Source organism: Symphalangus syndactylus, chromosome 18 (genome assembly GCF_028878055.3).
Source record: "Symphalangus syndactylus isolate Jambi chromosome 18, NHGRI_mSymSyn1-v2.1_pri, whole genome shotgun sequence".
NCBI lineage: Eukaryota > Metazoa > Chordata > Mammalia > Primates > Hylobatidae > Symphalangus > Symphalangus syndactylus.
In genome coordinates, this window is record NC_072440.2 from 54,488,354 (window position 1) to 54,504,443 (window position 16,090).

The 16,090-nt window shown below is 48.3% G+C and overlaps 1 protein-coding gene and 1 long non-coding RNA gene across 17 annotated transcripts in view; one reads left to right on the top strand and one right to left on the bottom strand.

The window, feature by feature from the left end:
• Window positions 1–1,925: 1,925 nt before the first annotated feature.
• Window positions 1,926–5,998, bottom strand: LOC134733457 (uncharacterized). Its single transcript, XR_010116919.1, has 3 exons — window positions 5,832–5,998; window positions 4,935–5,332; window positions 1,926–2,344 (listed from the first exon to the last, which is right to left on the bottom strand). It is a non-coding gene; the product is annotated as an uncharacterized lncRNA (long non-coding RNA).
• Window positions 5,545–16,090, top strand: part of LOC129467824 (multidrug resistance-associated protein 1-like) — a 94,584-nt gene continuing 84,038 nt past the window's right edge. For 12 of the 16 annotated variants that reach the window (XR_010116917.1, XR_010116916.1, XM_055252651.2 and 9 more), the window contains exons 1-2: window positions 6,013–7,092; window positions 10,159–10,290. The gene's annotated coding sequence lies outside the window, so the exon portion shown is untranslated. Of the gene's footprint in view, window positions 5,824–6,012; window positions 7,093–7,212; window positions 7,309–10,158; window positions 10,291–16,090 lie in introns of those variants that run through there. The other 4 variants (XM_063622667.1, XR_010116918.1, XM_063622666.1 and 1 more) reach the window with 4 other exon arrangements.

A 16,090-nucleotide genomic window follows, 5' to 3' on the forward strand; every position in this document is an offset into this window, starting at 1 on the left:
AATCCTCCACTCCCAGCTATTTTTTTTTGGTAGAGACTGGGTCTTTCTATGTTGCCTAGGCTGGCCTCAAATTCCTGGGCTCAAGTTAACCTCCCAACTCGGCCTCCCAAAGTGCCGGGATTACAGGCTCCAGGCCATGTATCTGGCTTCTTTCACTCAGCATAATGTTTTTAAGATTCATCTATGACAGGGTTCAGCAAACTAGGGCCTGTGGGCCAAATCTGGCCCAGTACCTGATTATGCAAAGGCCTAAGAGCTCAGCATGACTTTATATTTTTAAGTGATTGAAAAAAAATTCAAAGAAGAATATTTTGTGACACATGTAAATTAAATGAAATCCAAAATTCAATGTCTATAAATAAAACTTTATTGGAACACAGCAACACTCATTTGTTTACACACTGTCTATGGCTGTTTTCATGCTACAGAATCAAATACTTGAGACCGAGATTGCAAGAACCTAAACTAAGGCTTGCAAAGCCTGAAATATTTACAACCAGGCCCTTTACAGAAAAAGTCTGCCAACTCCTAATCTGTGGTGTCCCATGGATCAATAATTTACTCCCTTTTATTGCAGTACAGTACTCCATTCCATTGTGGGGATAGGCCACAATTTGTTTATCTGTTTGTTGATGGACATTTGGGTTACTGCCTAATTATCCTTAATCCACATGATGTGCTCTGATGTTTTGCATCCTATTTCATTTTTTAAAAAATTGCTACTCATGACCCAATGGTTGATATCACAACCCATTGATGAAGTACTCTCAGTTTGATATAGATGTTAATTGAAATAATGGAGGATGAAATTATGTAGAAGAAGAAATCAAAAGGACTTTCCAGGCCGGGCACGGTGGCTCACGCCTGTAATCCCAGCACTTTGGGAGGCTGAGGCGGGTAGATCACCTAAGGTCAGGAGTTCGAGACCAGCCTGACCAATATGGTGAAACCCCGTCTCTACTAAAAATACAAAAATTAGCTGGGCATGGTGGCATGTGCCTTTAATCCCAGCTACTCAGGACTCTGAGGCAGGAAAATCGTTTGAACCTCGGAGGTAGAGGTTGCACTGAGTCAAGATCATGCCACTGCCCTCCAGCCTGGGCAACAGAGCGAGACTCTGTCTCAAAAAAAAAAAAAAAAAAAAAAAAAAAAAAGGGCTTGCCAGCTGAGTGCTGAGGAAATCCAACAATTAAACATTGGGTGGAGGAAGAAGAAACTCCAAAAGACATTGAGAAGGAACAGGCAGAAAGGGAAGGTGACGATCCGGAGAATTTGACATTGTGGGAAGCATGGAAAGTCAGTTTCAAGAAGAAAGTGATCATCTGGTTCTAGGGCTGCTGAGAGGTCAGGTGTGATGGACTGAGATGGTTTTAGTGAGACTTGTTTCGGTGGAGGGAATAAAGCCGAAGCTAGATTGAGATGAGTTGGTGGTGCTTGTGTGATGAGACAATTGAGACCATTAGGTGTAACCAGAAGGGGATGTGGATGAAGATAAGGAGTTTTTATTTGCTTGTTTTTTGATCATAAGAATGTTTAACAAACACTAAAAGGCAAGTATAACCAGAATTTTACAGATGAGGAAGCTAATATACCAAGAAGTTAAGTAACTTGCCCAAGTAGTTTTCACTTATACAGCTTAAAAAAAAAAAAAAAAGAGTCCAGTTCTACTTGTAGCCACAGTCTGAACTCTAACCAATGGGCTATACTATCCACAAGGGAAAAGGCTGGCCCAGACATAATCCAATTTTTGTACCTTTGAGTTAAAAGTCTACAGTTGAGGCTGGGCCCGGTGTCTCACGCCTGTAATCCCAGCACTTTGGGAGGCCGAGGTGGGTGGATCACCTGAGGTCAGGAGTTGAGACTAGCCTGTCCAACTAGTGAAACCCCCATCTCTACTAAAAATACAAAAATTAGCCAGGCTTGGTGGAATGCAACTGTAATCCCAGCTACTCAGGAGGCTGAGGCAGGAGAATTGCTTGAACCCGGGAGGTGGAGCTTGCAGTGAGCAGAGATGGTGCCACTGCACTCCAGCCTGGCGACAGAGCGAGACCCCATCTCAAAAAAAAAAAAAAAAAAAAAAAGAGTAGTGTTTGAGGCCTGTAATCCAAACACTTTGGGAGGCCGAGGCAGGATGATCACTTGAGGTTGGGAGTTTGAGACCAGCCTGGCCAATATGGTAAAACCCTGTCTCTATTAAAAATACAGTGTGCGATGGTGCACGCCTGTAGTTGCAGCTACTCGGGGAGGCTGAGGCAGGAGAATCGCTTGAACCAGGGAGGCGGAGGTTGCAGTGAGCCGAGATTGCACCACTACACTTCAGCCCAGACAACAGAGTGAGACTCGTCTGGAAAAAAAAAAAAAAAGAAAGAAAAAGAAAGGTCTGTTAGCAGCACATAAAGCCATATGTCAGTAGAGCTTAAACCTCCCCACAATTGATGGCTTAATGCTCCAAACTGTACAATATTCTGCTTATCTCTCTTCATTAGTCCATAGAATGTTGCATTATAACTTATCAGTTTTCCTATCTGTGCATCCACAAGCCAAATGGTTTCGACTTTTTTTTTTTTTCTGGGGATGGGGGGAATCACAGACTTGAGTATATAATGAAGACAATGGATGTTTTCCCCAGAAAAATGCACTCACTCACACACAAAATTTTGAGTATAGTTTCAGAGACCTCCATCTGCATCCCAAAGTAAAAACTTCTACCCAAAATAGTGTTTTTCTTCAGGGCAGAGAGCTTGTCTTTGGTGTGTGTGTGTGTGTTCAGGGCAGAGAGCTTGTCTTTGTTGTGTGTGTGTGTGTGTGTGTGTGTGTGTGTAGACGGAGTCTTGCTCTTGTCGTCCAGGCTGGAATGCAGTGGTGCAATCTTGGCTCACTGCAATCTCCGCCTCCCAGGTTGAAGCGATTCTGCTGCCTCAGCCTCCCGAGTAGCTGGGATTACAGGCGCACGCCACCACACCCGCTAATTTTTCTATTTTTAGTACAGATGGGGGGTTTCACCATGTTGGCCATACTGTTCTCGAACTCCTGACCTCAGGTGATCCGCCCACTTCGGCCTCCCTAAGTGCTGGGATTACAGGCATGAGCCGCCGCGCCCAGCCTTTTTTAAATTTTTACATTTTTTATTTTATTTTGTTTTTGAGACAGAGTCTCGCTTTGTCGCCCAGGCTGGAGTGCAGTGGTGCGATCTCGGCTCACTGCAAGCTCCGCCTCCCAGGTTCACGCAATTCTCCTGCCTCAGCCTCCAGGATAGCTGGGATTACAGGCGCCCACCACCACACCAGGCTAATTTCTTTTTGTCTTTTTGGTAGAGACAGGGTTTCACCATGTTAGCCAGGATGGTCTCAATCTCCTGACCTTGTGATCCGCCCGCCTCGGCCTCCCAAAGTGCTGGGATTACAGGCGTGAGCCACCGCGCCCGGCCCAGCCTCTTATTTGTATTTTTATTGTTTTTTGAGATGGAGTCTCGCCTTATTGCCCAGGCTGGAGTGCAGTGGTGCAATCTCAGCTCACTGCAACCTCTGCCCCCCGGGTTCAAGTGATTCCCCTGCCTCAGCCACCCAGGTAGCTGGGATTACAGGTGTTTGCCACCACGCCCAGCTAATTTTTTGTATTTTTAGTAGAGACGGAGTTTCACTATGTTGGCCAGGCTGGTCTTGAACCAGCCTCTTATTCTTTTACATACTATTTCCAGCACAACTGTCCAAGATGGCAGTCAATAAATGTTTGGCTAAATATAATAAATAATCCAGTTGATTATTTCCACTTTTTCATGTTGGGTTTTCAAAGTCTACTTTTCAAACAGTAAGGTTAACTTTTCTCTCTAGTATTTGTTTTGTAGAATCTATTATACTTTGTAATGTAATCCACAGAAACTTGAGGGTGACTTTAAAATTTACTGGTTTTGAATGATACCCATGCTGAGGTGCTCAGAGGTGAAATGTACTAACATATATCGATGGATGGATATATGGATGCGTATGTGATAAAGCAAATATAGGGGAAATTAACTGTAGAATCTAGGTAGTGGGTACATGGTTGTTCACTGTAGAACTGTTTAAACTTTTCTACGTTTGAAAAATTTCATAACACGTTGGAAAAGTGACTTGTTTTGCTCAAGCGGGGGTACATTCAATCTTTAATTCTTGAAAGACATAAATCTATCATTCCTTCTGTTTGGAAAGCTCTTTAGAGAGTCAGAATATTCCCACAGTACAGTCTAAACCAGCACACAAGGGCTTTTTGGTAGAAAATAATTTTATTAACATAACCAGGCAATTTACCAAATACAACGTAGATAGCTCAAAACATGGAGTTACTGCGCTGAAAATGTGACCTTGTTTACACAGATTGCGGGAGGAAGAGTATAAAACAGGAGAGAAAAGGAGTAAGATTGTGGTTGTAGCGTCATCGCAGAGGTGAAGTGTTCCATTGATTGCAACTGTGGTAGTCTATATCAGTTTCCCACATTAAGGTCGGAGGAATCTACTAAGCAAATGTACGCCCTCCCCATTCGTTTGAAACACATTGCAGTAAAATTGCAAAAGTGGCCGGGCGTGGTAGCTCTCGCCCTTAATCCCAGCACTTGGGGAGGCTGAGACGGGAAGATTGCCTGAGGCCAGGAGTTTGAAGCCAGCTTGGGTAACATAGTGAGACACCCCCACCTTCTGTATTAAAATGAGATTTTAATTTTGTTTCTCTTCAGTTCATCGGTTAACAAGATAAAAAAATTAATAAAAAATTAACTTTTTAAAACATTTAAAGTAAAGTAGGAGTGGAAGCAGTATGTAGACTCACGGGGCTTGGGTCTGAATCCTACCTAGATCGGCACTGCGAAATGGGGATAATGATCTCCTAGAGCTGCTGAAATAGTAAAATGGAAGAGCAGCAGCTGATGTATTAATATTATCATTATTACTATTACCCATTACCTGACAAGTCATAATTGTGACATGAAGGAGGCTGGACCAGTTGTTTCAACAATTTTTTCCGTCTAGAATTCGGCGGTAAGGTCTGAGACAACACCTCAGCTTAGATCAGCGCCTTCTCTGAACAGCGTTCACCAAGTAGCCCCGAACCCCAAAACCCCCAAGTCCACGGGCGCCGAGGACGCTGCGAGTCCTGCGCATGCGCAAGGTTGCTCGCTCGCTCGCCGCCTCCGTGGCGAATGGCCTGTTCCATTCTCGAGGGATGCCAGCGGGAGGTGAGGCGGGAGACTTGGAATCCTGGGCCCGGAAGTGAAGGTGCGTCACTAGTATTTCCAGCCTTTCACTCCATGAATAGTACTTTGTGATTATTATACTTCTGCCTTGATGATTGCAACAGGCTGCTGGAAAGAGTTTGGTGAACAATCCACTGGGCATCCTCCCCCCTTCACCTGCACACGTTAGGGAGGGCCGGCGTGACGCCCAGGTACGGAAACCCAGAGGGCTCCGCCCACCGCCACGGGGCGCCGCCCCGCCTCGCCCCGCCGCCCCGCCTCGCCCCGCCGCCCCGCCTCGCCCCGCCGCCCCGCCTCGCCCCGCCGCCCCGCCTCGCCCCGCCGCCCCGCCTCGCCCCGCCGCGCCCCGCCGCCCCGCCTCGTCCCGCCGCCCCGCCTCGCCCCGCCGCCCCGCCTCGCCCCGCCGCCCCTCAACCCTCAGGTTCTCCAGCCCGGGGCGCCGCCAGGCACTTCCTCCTCTTCGCCCCGCCGGCCGGGGGCGCGGGGGACGTCAGTGCTGCCAGCGTGGAAAGAGCAGCGGGGCGCGGGAGGAGGAAGTAGAGCCCGGGACCGCCGGGCCACCACCGGCCGCCTCAGCCATGGACGCGTCCCTGGAGAAGGTCCGTACCGGGAGGGGGCGATGGGGATGGTGCTGCGGCCCGGGGCTCCCGCCTCCGTGGCGACTGTTTCCCAGTCTCGAGCTGCCATTGTGACCCGGACAGGGGGACGCGGGCTGACGGGCCCCGCCTGAGGAGGGCGGCTGGGGCCCGGGCGCGTCACGGGGCCGGGTGTCTCTCGGGTCCCCGTGGGCCGAAGAGGCTGGGCGGGGTTCCGTGGAGGCTGCAAGGGACCCGGAGCCCAGGACTGGGACCGCGGGGCGGTTTTTATATTTTTAGGAGAGACGGGGTTTCACCATGTTGGCTAGGATGGTCTCGATCTCTTGACCTTGTGATCCGCCTGCCTTGGCCTCCCAAAGTGCTGGGATTACAGGCCCAGTTTCTTTTAACTGCAAAACAGGGATGATATAATACTTTTATCTATCTTGTGAGGCGAGGATGAAGATTAAATAAGGTAGTTTGTGTAAAGCACTTAGAACCGAGCTAGCTATTAATAGTAGAGAATCTTGGCAGGTACTACTGATGATTACTGCAGTAGACCACAAGCTCCATACAGGCAGGGGTCATTTCCGTTTGTTTAGATTTGTATGCAGGGTGCTTGGCACAAGGGTTGTGCTCAGGAAATACTTGTTGGATGAATGAATGAAGTGGAGATAATAGTAATACCATGTTTATAGAATTCCATGAGGATATAAAATAATGCAAGTATGTAAGCTCTTGGTAGAGTGTCTAGCACATAGTAGGTGGTCAATAAATATTCAGTGACTGAATGAGTAAAGTGGGGACAATAGTAATACCCGCTCATGAGGTTGTCGTAGGGATATAAGGCAACCCTGTAGTACCTTGTAGAATGCCTAGCACATAGTAGGGGCTCAGAAAATATTTGTTGAATGAATGAGTGAAGTAGGGATGACGTTAACACCAGCTCCTAGGGTTGTTGCGGGGATAGAAGATAAGACAGGTCTATAGCATGTTGTATTGTGGTTGTACATGGTAGACACTCCGTTGATCGAAACTGGAAGAGCTGCCATGAGTTTCTTTCTCCTGGGGATTAGGAGAGGGTCCTTTTGGGGTGCAGAATGGTGTGGAGCTGACGCTAGTCCTCTGGAAGGAAGAGTGAGCAGCTGACTACTTGCTAAGCTCTGACCGGGATGAAAAGTCGAATCGTTCCTTTCTCTCTTCCTCCCAAACCTGTGCTTCTTTCCACTACAATCCTTGCCCGTAGTCCAGCGCCTCCTTCCTGTCCAGGATCACCTTCTGGTGGATCACAGGGTAAGGCCGGGCCCCCCAGACCTCAGGGAGGTGGTGGGGAATGAATGAATGAATGAACGAAGGAACGAACATGCTCAGCTCCCCCCCTCCCCGACTTCTCTCTCCTTTGCTCTTCTGCAGAGTTGTCTTGAATCTGCCTGTGCTGGCCATGTGGTCTCAGAGACACCAACTCTGTCCGGCAGTTCCGTGAACTTGAATGTGATAAACACATGAGCGGTGAGCAGCTTACACCTCTGCAGAAAGCTTTGCCTGGGACAGCCATATGCTGGACTGCTCTTGCTTTAGCTTCAGATTTGGGTTTTAAAAATATTAGGTATAGTTATTATTGACATTGTCCCCCTCCTGTCCCCCACTCCTTAGAAAAATAATACTGTCTCACCATAGGAAGTGTGGGTTAAAAAACCACATGTGCAGATCAGCAGTATAGGAGACATCCAGAGGCAACCAGTATCACCATTTTAGTATGCCTCCTTCTGGTCTTCTTTCTGTTTTTTGAGATGGAGTCTCGCTCTGTCAATCTCAGCTCACTACAGCCTCCACCTCCCAGGTTCAAGTGATTCTCCTGCCTCAGCCTCCCAGGTAACTGGGATTATAGGCATGCACCACCATGCCCGGCTACTTTTTGTATTTTTGGTAGAGACAGAGTTTTGGCATGTTGGCCAGGCTTGTCTTGAAACTCCTGACCACAGGTGATCCACCCGCATCAACCTCCCAAAGTGCCGGGATTACAGGTGTGAGCCACCATGCCCAGCTACCTTCAGGTCCTCTTTTTGTATATCTTTTTCTGCCCATTGTTAACATCTTAGTGGGGATTGTTTGAAGAATCTTTTTTTGCCCCTAATATGCATCATCTTTTTTTTTTTTTTTTTTTTGAGACAGGCTTTCGCTGTGTCGCTGAGGCTGGAGTGCAGTGGCACAATTGTAGCTTACTGCAGTCCCAGTCTGCTGGGCTTAGGTGATGCTCCTGCCTCAGCCTCCTGAGTAGCTGGGACTACAGGCGCGTTCCCCCATGCCCAGCAGATTTTTGTACTTTCTGTAGAGGTGGGGTTTCATCATGTTGCCCAGGCTGGTCTCCAGCTTCTGAGCTCAAGTGATCCTCCCACGTCAGCCTCCCAGAGTGCTGGGATTACAGGCGTGAGCCACCATGCCCGGTCTCATCCTTGTCTTAATGACAAACATTGTTTTAAAAAATTAGATGTTTTAAATAATTCCTTCAAGTTACTATTAAAAAGCATCACTGGGACAGTGCATGCTAATAACATTCATTCTTGTTTTGGAAAATTTTGCTCTAGTTACATAAGAGCATGTCCCGGATTGGAAGGGGATACCTCCAGTTTTTTGGGGTAAAGGCATGTAAAGCCTATATGTTAACTTTTTTTTTTTGAGGTGGAGTCTTGCTCTGTCGTCCAGGGTGGAGTGCAGTGGCAGGATCTCAGCTCACTGCAACCTCCGCCTCCTGGATTCAAGAGATTCTCCTGTCTTAGCCTCCTGAGTAGCTGGGATTACAGGGACCTGCCACCATGTCCAGCTAAGTTTTGTATTTTTAGTAGAGATGGGGTTTCACTATGTTGTCCAGGCTGGTCTCAGACTCCTGACCTCAGATGATCCACCCACCTCAGCCTCCCAAGGTGCTGGGATTACAGGTGTGAGCCACTGTGCCAGGCCTTTAACTGTTTAAATGGTTCAGAAAAAGATGATGTGTTTGCATGTGTGTGCATGTCAATGGATACAGAGAGAGAATGATACTGCAGACGTGGCAACGTGTTGACAATGGTGAGTTGAGTGAATTCTTAGTATGATTTGAGTAATTTTTCTATAAGTTTGAAATTGTTTTAGAACAAAAGATGAAAGTATTTTACCTTTTATTATAAAAGTGTTTAGTCTGCTGGGCACAGTGGCTCACGCCTGTAATGTTAGCACTTTCAGAGGCCGAGGTGGGTGGATCACCTGAGGTCAGAAGTTCGAGACCAGCCTGGCCTACATGGTGAAACCCTGTCTCCACTAACAATACAAAAATTAGCCGGGCAGCACACGCCTGTAATCCCAGCTACTTGGGAGGGTGAGGCAGGAGAATCGTTTGGATCCAGGAGGCAGAGGTTGCAGTGCCCTGAGATGGCACCATTACACTCCAGCCTGGATGGAGTCACATAGAAAGATTAATATAATAAAATTCAATAAGCTCATCACCCAGATTTCATGCTTACTAATGCTTTGTCATGTCAGCCTTTTTTTTTTTTTTATTTTTTCCTTCAACCTATTTTTTTTTTTCTTTTTATAGGGTCTGACTCTGTTGCCCAGGCTGGACTGCAGTGACACAATCACAGCTCTCTGCAGCCTCCACCTCCTGGCCTTAGCGGTCCTCCCACCTCAGCCTCCCGAGTAGCTGGGACTGCAGGTGCGAGCCATCATGACTGGCTAATTTTTTTATTTTTACTTTTTGTAGAGAGAGTCTCCCTATGTTGCCCAGGCTGGTCTTGAACTCCAGGGCTCACAAAGTCTTCCAACTTCGGCCTCCCAAAGTCCTAGGCAACATAGGGAGACTCTGTCTCTACAAAAATAAAAAATAAAAAAAATTAGCCAGTCATATGGCTTTCACCCAAAGTCCCAGCTACTCGGGAGGCTGAGGTGGGAGGATTGCTCTAGCCTGGGAGCTGGAGGCTGCAGGGAGCTGCAGTCGCACCACTGTACTCCATCCTGGGTGACACAGCGAGACCCTGTCTCCAAATAAATAATGAATGAATAATAAAAAATAAATTAAAGCCATCCTGATATTTTGCTCCTAAATCATTTTTTTCCCTAAGTCTTTTGTATGCACCACTAAAAAAAAAAAAAAAAAGCCATTTTTCCTGCATGACCCGACAGAATGAGCTGTAATTAGCTTGTAATATGTGCAAATGTCCATCCACATTCTGACTTCCCCAGCTGCGTGGCTGCCTTTGTTTGCAGCAGGAAGCTGTGCTGCACAGGTGAGCAGCATCAGCAGGTGTGTGAAGTGAGTGAGCCCCGTCCTCTTCCTCCTCCTCTCATTGACCCTCATTGCCTAACCCCCTTGTGTCTTGGCCCTAGGTTGATTGTCCGGGGCTACCGCCAGCCCCTGGAGGGCAGCGACCTCTGGTCCTTAAACAAGGAGGACACGTCGGAACAAGTCGTGCCTGTTTTGGTAAAGAACTAGAAGAAGGAATGTGCCAAGACTAGGAAGTAAGTGTGAGTTTCCTTGTCCTCCAGGATGCCCCGGTCACCTCCTTTCCACTACTGTGGCCTGAATCCAGGATGGGGCCCTGGCAATGCTGCCTGTTACTAGCTTTGTGGTTCTGGGCAAGATGCCTCACTTCTCCTCCTGGCCTCAGTTTGCTTTTCTGCCAAATGGGGTAGAATCTCACATGTCATTAAGGCAACTGGGTAGAGAAAAGAAGAAAGAAGCTGGGCGCAGTGGCTCTCATGTCTAATCCCAGCACTTTGGGAGGCCGAGGCAGGCGGATCACTTGGTCAGGAGTTTGAGACCAGCCTGGCCAACATGGTGAAACCCCGTCTCTACTAAAAATACAAAAATTAGCTAGGCGTGGTGGCAGGCGCCTGTAATCCCAGCTGCTCAGGAGGCTGAGGCAGGAGAATCACTTGAACCCAGGAGGCGGAGGTTGCAGTGAGCTGAGATTTCACCACTGCATACTAGCCTGGGAGACAGAGTGAGACTCCGTATCAAAAAAAAAAAAAGAAGAAGAAAGAAAAATGTTGTCCAAACAGGCAGTTGATGCTGTTTGCCACAGTGCGTGACTATCCCTCCTTGAGTCAGTCTCACTTTTTTCTGTGTCTTTCTGAGCATATGGCATCCTGCATGTTCTTGCTGTTTGAATGTTCTGTCCAACATGCCCAGCTGACCAGGTAAATCTGTTTAGCCAAAGAAGCCCCATTTGAAGGTGATTTTGGCTGTACTGGATTTTAGGCTCTACCCCCTATGTAAGGCGTGCCCCACTGCGCCTCCTCTGTCATTTTTTTGGGAATCAGGCCAGTGCCTCCCCTGCACATACCTTAACTCATCAAATCTGAGACGCCATTAGTTGCACGATGTGTTATTATTCTATGTAACAGTAAGAAAGAAAAGCAGCTGCCAATTAAACAAGGACATAAGACGTGTCTGGAGCCCGGACAAGCTGGAACATGAAATTGCAGGTGACGTGGGGGCAGTGGATTGCGGCCATGAGGGTAGTAGAATGGCTGTTTTTGTTCCTGTTGCGTGTTCTGGGGTAAGTTTACTACGATAAGCCGTGATGGGGCCAGTGTGGTGCATTGGATTCCCCACAGACCGATTGGCCTTACAGGGAAAAACCCCAGACTGGGGTTCAGTTCCTCATTCTGTTCCGGGGATGTCCAGGATACAGGCCTTCAGTCAGACCCGGATGGTGGGTGGGAATCTGGGACATCCATGGTGCCAGCCACTAGGACATCAGCAGAGGACCTTGTGACTCTGGTTGGAGGCTGTTTGGGTGGTCCAGGTGATGGGAGAAATTGTCTCGTGGGAGGCAGATAGAGCTTGGGCGTCTGTGACTGAGCATTGTAAGGAAACGGCCCATGTCCGTGACCCAGTTGAAGGTCTTTGGCAGGCAGAGGTGGGGCCCCTGTTGATTACAGTTCTTCATGGAGAGAGAACTAGTAGGATGGATGGATGGATGGATAGATGATAGATTGATAGATGGATGATAGATTGATAGATGATAGATGATAGGTAGATGATAGATGGATAGATAGTTGGTGGATGTATACATGGTAGGTAGATGGATAGATGATAGATGGATGATAGATGGAGGATTGATAGATGATGGATGGATGGATGGAGGATGAGAGGGGATCTACTAGGGAAACTGGATCATGTGATTATGGAGGCTGAGAAGTCCCACACTAGGTCATCTGCAACCTAGAGAACCCAGGAAGCTGGTAGCATGGCTCAGGCCAAGTCCAAAAGTCTCAGACCCAGGGAAGCTGATGGTGGAATTCTCAGTCCACAGTCAAAGGCCTGAGAACCTGGAGTCATTGGGTAAGTCCCAGAGTCCAGAGGCCAGACATCCTGGAGTTCTGATGTTCAAGGGTGGGAGAGGATGACATCCCGGCTGCAGAAGAGAGAGTGCCTGCATTTGCCATTACTCTGACTTTTTGTTATGTCCGGACCCTCTGCTGATTGGGCGGTGTCACGCACATGGGGCGAGGATGGATCTTCCTTAGTCAGTCCACTCATTCAAATGCCAGTCTTGTCTGGAAACACCCCCACAGACACACCCAGAAATAACACTTTACCAGCCATCTGGGTATCCCTTAACCCAGTCAACTTGACCCCTAACATCACCCATCTCATCTGGATTCCTTCAGCCTCACCTGCAGCATCCCCCCCTGCTAAGCAGGCCACATTTGTAGCGTGGGCTTCAGCATTCCTCATCCACGCCTCTGCTGATCACCTGGCTCAGCTTCCTTTCATGGAAGAAGGATGCCCACCTTTGTGTCCCCTGGAGCTTGTCAGGAGAGCAGGTTGCTGGAGACACCATGGGAGAGGCCAATATCACAGCCTTGGGAGGAGGACAGAGTTTGAATCAAGAAGCTCCTCCACTGGCCTGGCCCTTAATCCATTGAGCAGATGAAACCGACTGCTGCTTTTGTGCTTAGCGATGTTTAGTCCCTGAGGGTTCAGAGAGTGGAACAAAAGAGACACACTCTAGTTGGGTGCCATCGACATTCTATATGGGAGACAGGACGTTGGTTGTGAAACATGCATTGATAAGAAGCTTTGGAGAATGATAGTGTTGGGGTGAGATAAAAATGAGGAAATGAGGGTGAGAGTAACCGAGGAAGCTTTTGTGTGTGTGTGTGTGTCTTTTCTTTTTTTTGAGATGGAGTCTCACTCTGTTACCCAGGCTGGAATACAGTAGTGTGATCTCGGCTCACTGCAACTTCTGCCTCTCGGGTTCAAGCAATTCTTCTGCCCCGGTCTCCCAAAGTGCTGGGATTACAGGTGCATGCCACCATACCTGACTAATTTTTTGTATTTTTAGTAGAGACAGGGTTTCACCATGTTGGCCAGGCTGGTCTTGAACTTCTGACCTCAAGTGATCCTCCTGCTTTGGCCTCCCAAAGTGCTGGGATTACAGGCATGAGCTACCGCGTCCGGCTGAGGGAGCTGTTTGAGATACAGTGGTCAAAGTTCTACCCAGTGCAGCCGTGACCCTTGGTGAGCATGTGCCTGTCCCTCCCTAAGTCTGTCTCTGGCTCTTTCCGAGCCTCTGGCATCCTGAGTGTTACTGCTTTTTGAAGTATTTTTGTTTAACATGCCCAGCTGACCATGTATATCTGTTTTGAGAAGGTCACATTTGAGCAGAGACTTGCATCAGAGGGAGTGAGCCTTGTGTGTATCTGGGGAAGGAAGGGCTTTCCAGGTAGAGGGAGCAGCCAGTGCAAAGGCTCTGAGAACGCTCGTGGTGCATCAGGGGGCTCGTGTGGCTTGAGGAAAGTGAGTGACGGAGAGAAAGGGAGGAGATGAAGCAGGAGAAGGATTTGCAGGGGTCTCCTCTGAGAGTTAGGGTGGGATTCCCGCTGCAGTGAGAACACAGGGGCAGGTTTTCTGCAGGGCAGTGGTGTGACGTGAGTTCTATTGTATGTATGTATGTATGTATTTTAGAGACACGGTCTTGCTCTGTTGCCCAGGCTGGATTGCAGTGGCATGATCACAGCTCATTGCAGCCTGAAAATTCCGGGCTCAAGCAATCCTCCCACCTCATCCTCCAGAGTAGCTGGGATTACAGGTGCACACCACCATGCCTGGCTAATTAATTTTATATTTTATATTTATTTTTTTGAGATGGAATTTTGCTCTTGTTGCCTAGGCTGGAGTGCAGTGGCGCTATCTTGGCTCACTGCATCCTCCACCTCCCGGGTTCAAGCAATTTTCCTGCCTCAGCCTCCCAAGTAGCTGGGATTACAGGAATGTACCACCACGCCTGGCTAATTTTGTATTTTTAGTACAGATGGGGTTTCTCCATGCTGGGCAGGCTGCTCTCAAACTCCTGACCTCAGGTGATCTGCCTGCCTCAGCCTCTTAAAGTGCTGGGATTACAGGTGTGAGCCACTGCGCCTGGCCTTTTTAAATTTTTTTTTTATAGAGACAGGTCTCACTGTGTTGCCCAGGCTGGTCTCCAACTCCTGGCTTCAAGCAGTCCTCCTGCCTCAGCCTCCCAAATAGCTGGGATTACAGGTGTGAGCCACCACACCCAGCTGAGTTCTGGTTTATAACAACCCAGGCTGCCCTGGGGAAGGTGGATATTAGGGACAAGAGTGAAGGCAGGGAGACCAGGGTGGGAACCTCAAGGGCTGTCCATGAAGTCCCTTCATGCCTCACTGGGAGCCTCCATTTTATTTATTTATTTTTTTTTTTTTTGAGACAGGGTGTCACTCTTTTGTCCAGGCTGGGGTGCAGTGGCATGATCTCAGCTCACTGCAACCTCCATCTCCTAGGCTGGAGTGATCCTCCCACCTCAGCCTCCCTAGTAGCTGGGACTACAGGCACACGCCACCACACCTGAGTAATTTTTTTTTTTTTTGTAGAGATGATGTCTCACCGTGTTGCCCAGGCCGTTCTCAAGTTCCTGAGCTCAAGCAGTCCACCTACCTTGGGCTCCCAAAGTGCTGAGATTACAGGCGTGAGCCACTGTGCCTGACTGGAGCCTCCATTTTTCACCCAGAGTATTTTCTGAGAATTCAGTGAGATATGTGTCATGATAAGCTGTGCCCTAGCCCTGAGTAAATGCTGGGCAGGTTTTAGTTGTACAAATTTTATTTATTCATCCGCACACTTTGATCTTGCCAGGGAGGATGTGGTGAGAACTGGGTCTTTGAGCTTGAAAGCGGGCCATTTGAGAAGGGTCTGGCTCTTTTGAGTACCTTGGTGTTTAGGGATGCTCAGCATGGGGCCAGGGGATCATTTCCTTGGGACATTGGTAGATGGATCGCTTGCTTTATTCCCAGAGGCGTAAGCCAGATCTGGTACCTGTAACCCCTGTGAACCTGGAGAGAGTGAGAAGGAAAACTCTGTCCTAGGCTGGAATTTCCTGGTGTGGCCCCTTACACCCAGATCCCTTTAGTTAACCAGAGAAAGGAATGCAGCCCGTGCAGCTCTGGGCTGCTGGGTGTCCTAGGCTCGGGGATCAGGTGAGGGATGCCAGGGCTAGGGGGTCTGCGTGGTTTCCTGGATGCTTCTACCACCTCTCTTCACCCCTGAGTCTCGTGTGGGTGGGCATGGTGGCTCATGCCTGTAATTGCAGTACTTTGGGAGGCCGAGGCAGGAGGCTGTCCTGAGTTGATGAGTTTGAGACCAGCCTGGCCAACATGGTGAATCCCTGTCTGTGCTAAAAATACAAAAATTAGCCGGGTGTGGTGGCGCTTGCCTGTAATCCAGCTACAGGGGGTCTGAGGCATGAGAATTGCTTGAACCCGGGAAGTAGAGGTTGCAATGAGCCAAGATTGTGCCACTGCACTCCAGCCTGGGTGATAGAATGAGACTCCATCTCAAAAAAAAAAAAAAAAAAAAAAAGGCAGCTGTGAGTAATCTCCCTGCTCTACCTTTGGATTTAAAAACCCAGTGCTTCATTGGTTTGTGTGTAGTGGTTTTATATTCTCTTTTGTGTATGGCCACTCAGAGCTTAGGGCCATTTTGGACCGTGGTTTCTGCTGGCGTGAATGTGAAATGCTTCTGTGACTGGAAGAGTTTGGCCGTTTTTTTTTTTTTTTAAGTTAGACATAGTGACCATACCACCAGTCACCCCCTTCCCAGGCATCCAGCCAACAGAGCTGAGAACATATGTTCATAAAAGGCTGGTAGAGGAATGTTCTTAGCTACTTTGTGATAACCCAAACTGGAGGTAAGCCAGACACCTATTAGCAAGTGAACAGACAGATGCACCAGTTATGTACATCTGCACAACTAAATACTAAGTGATGTACAAGAATGAACTGTTGGCCAGGC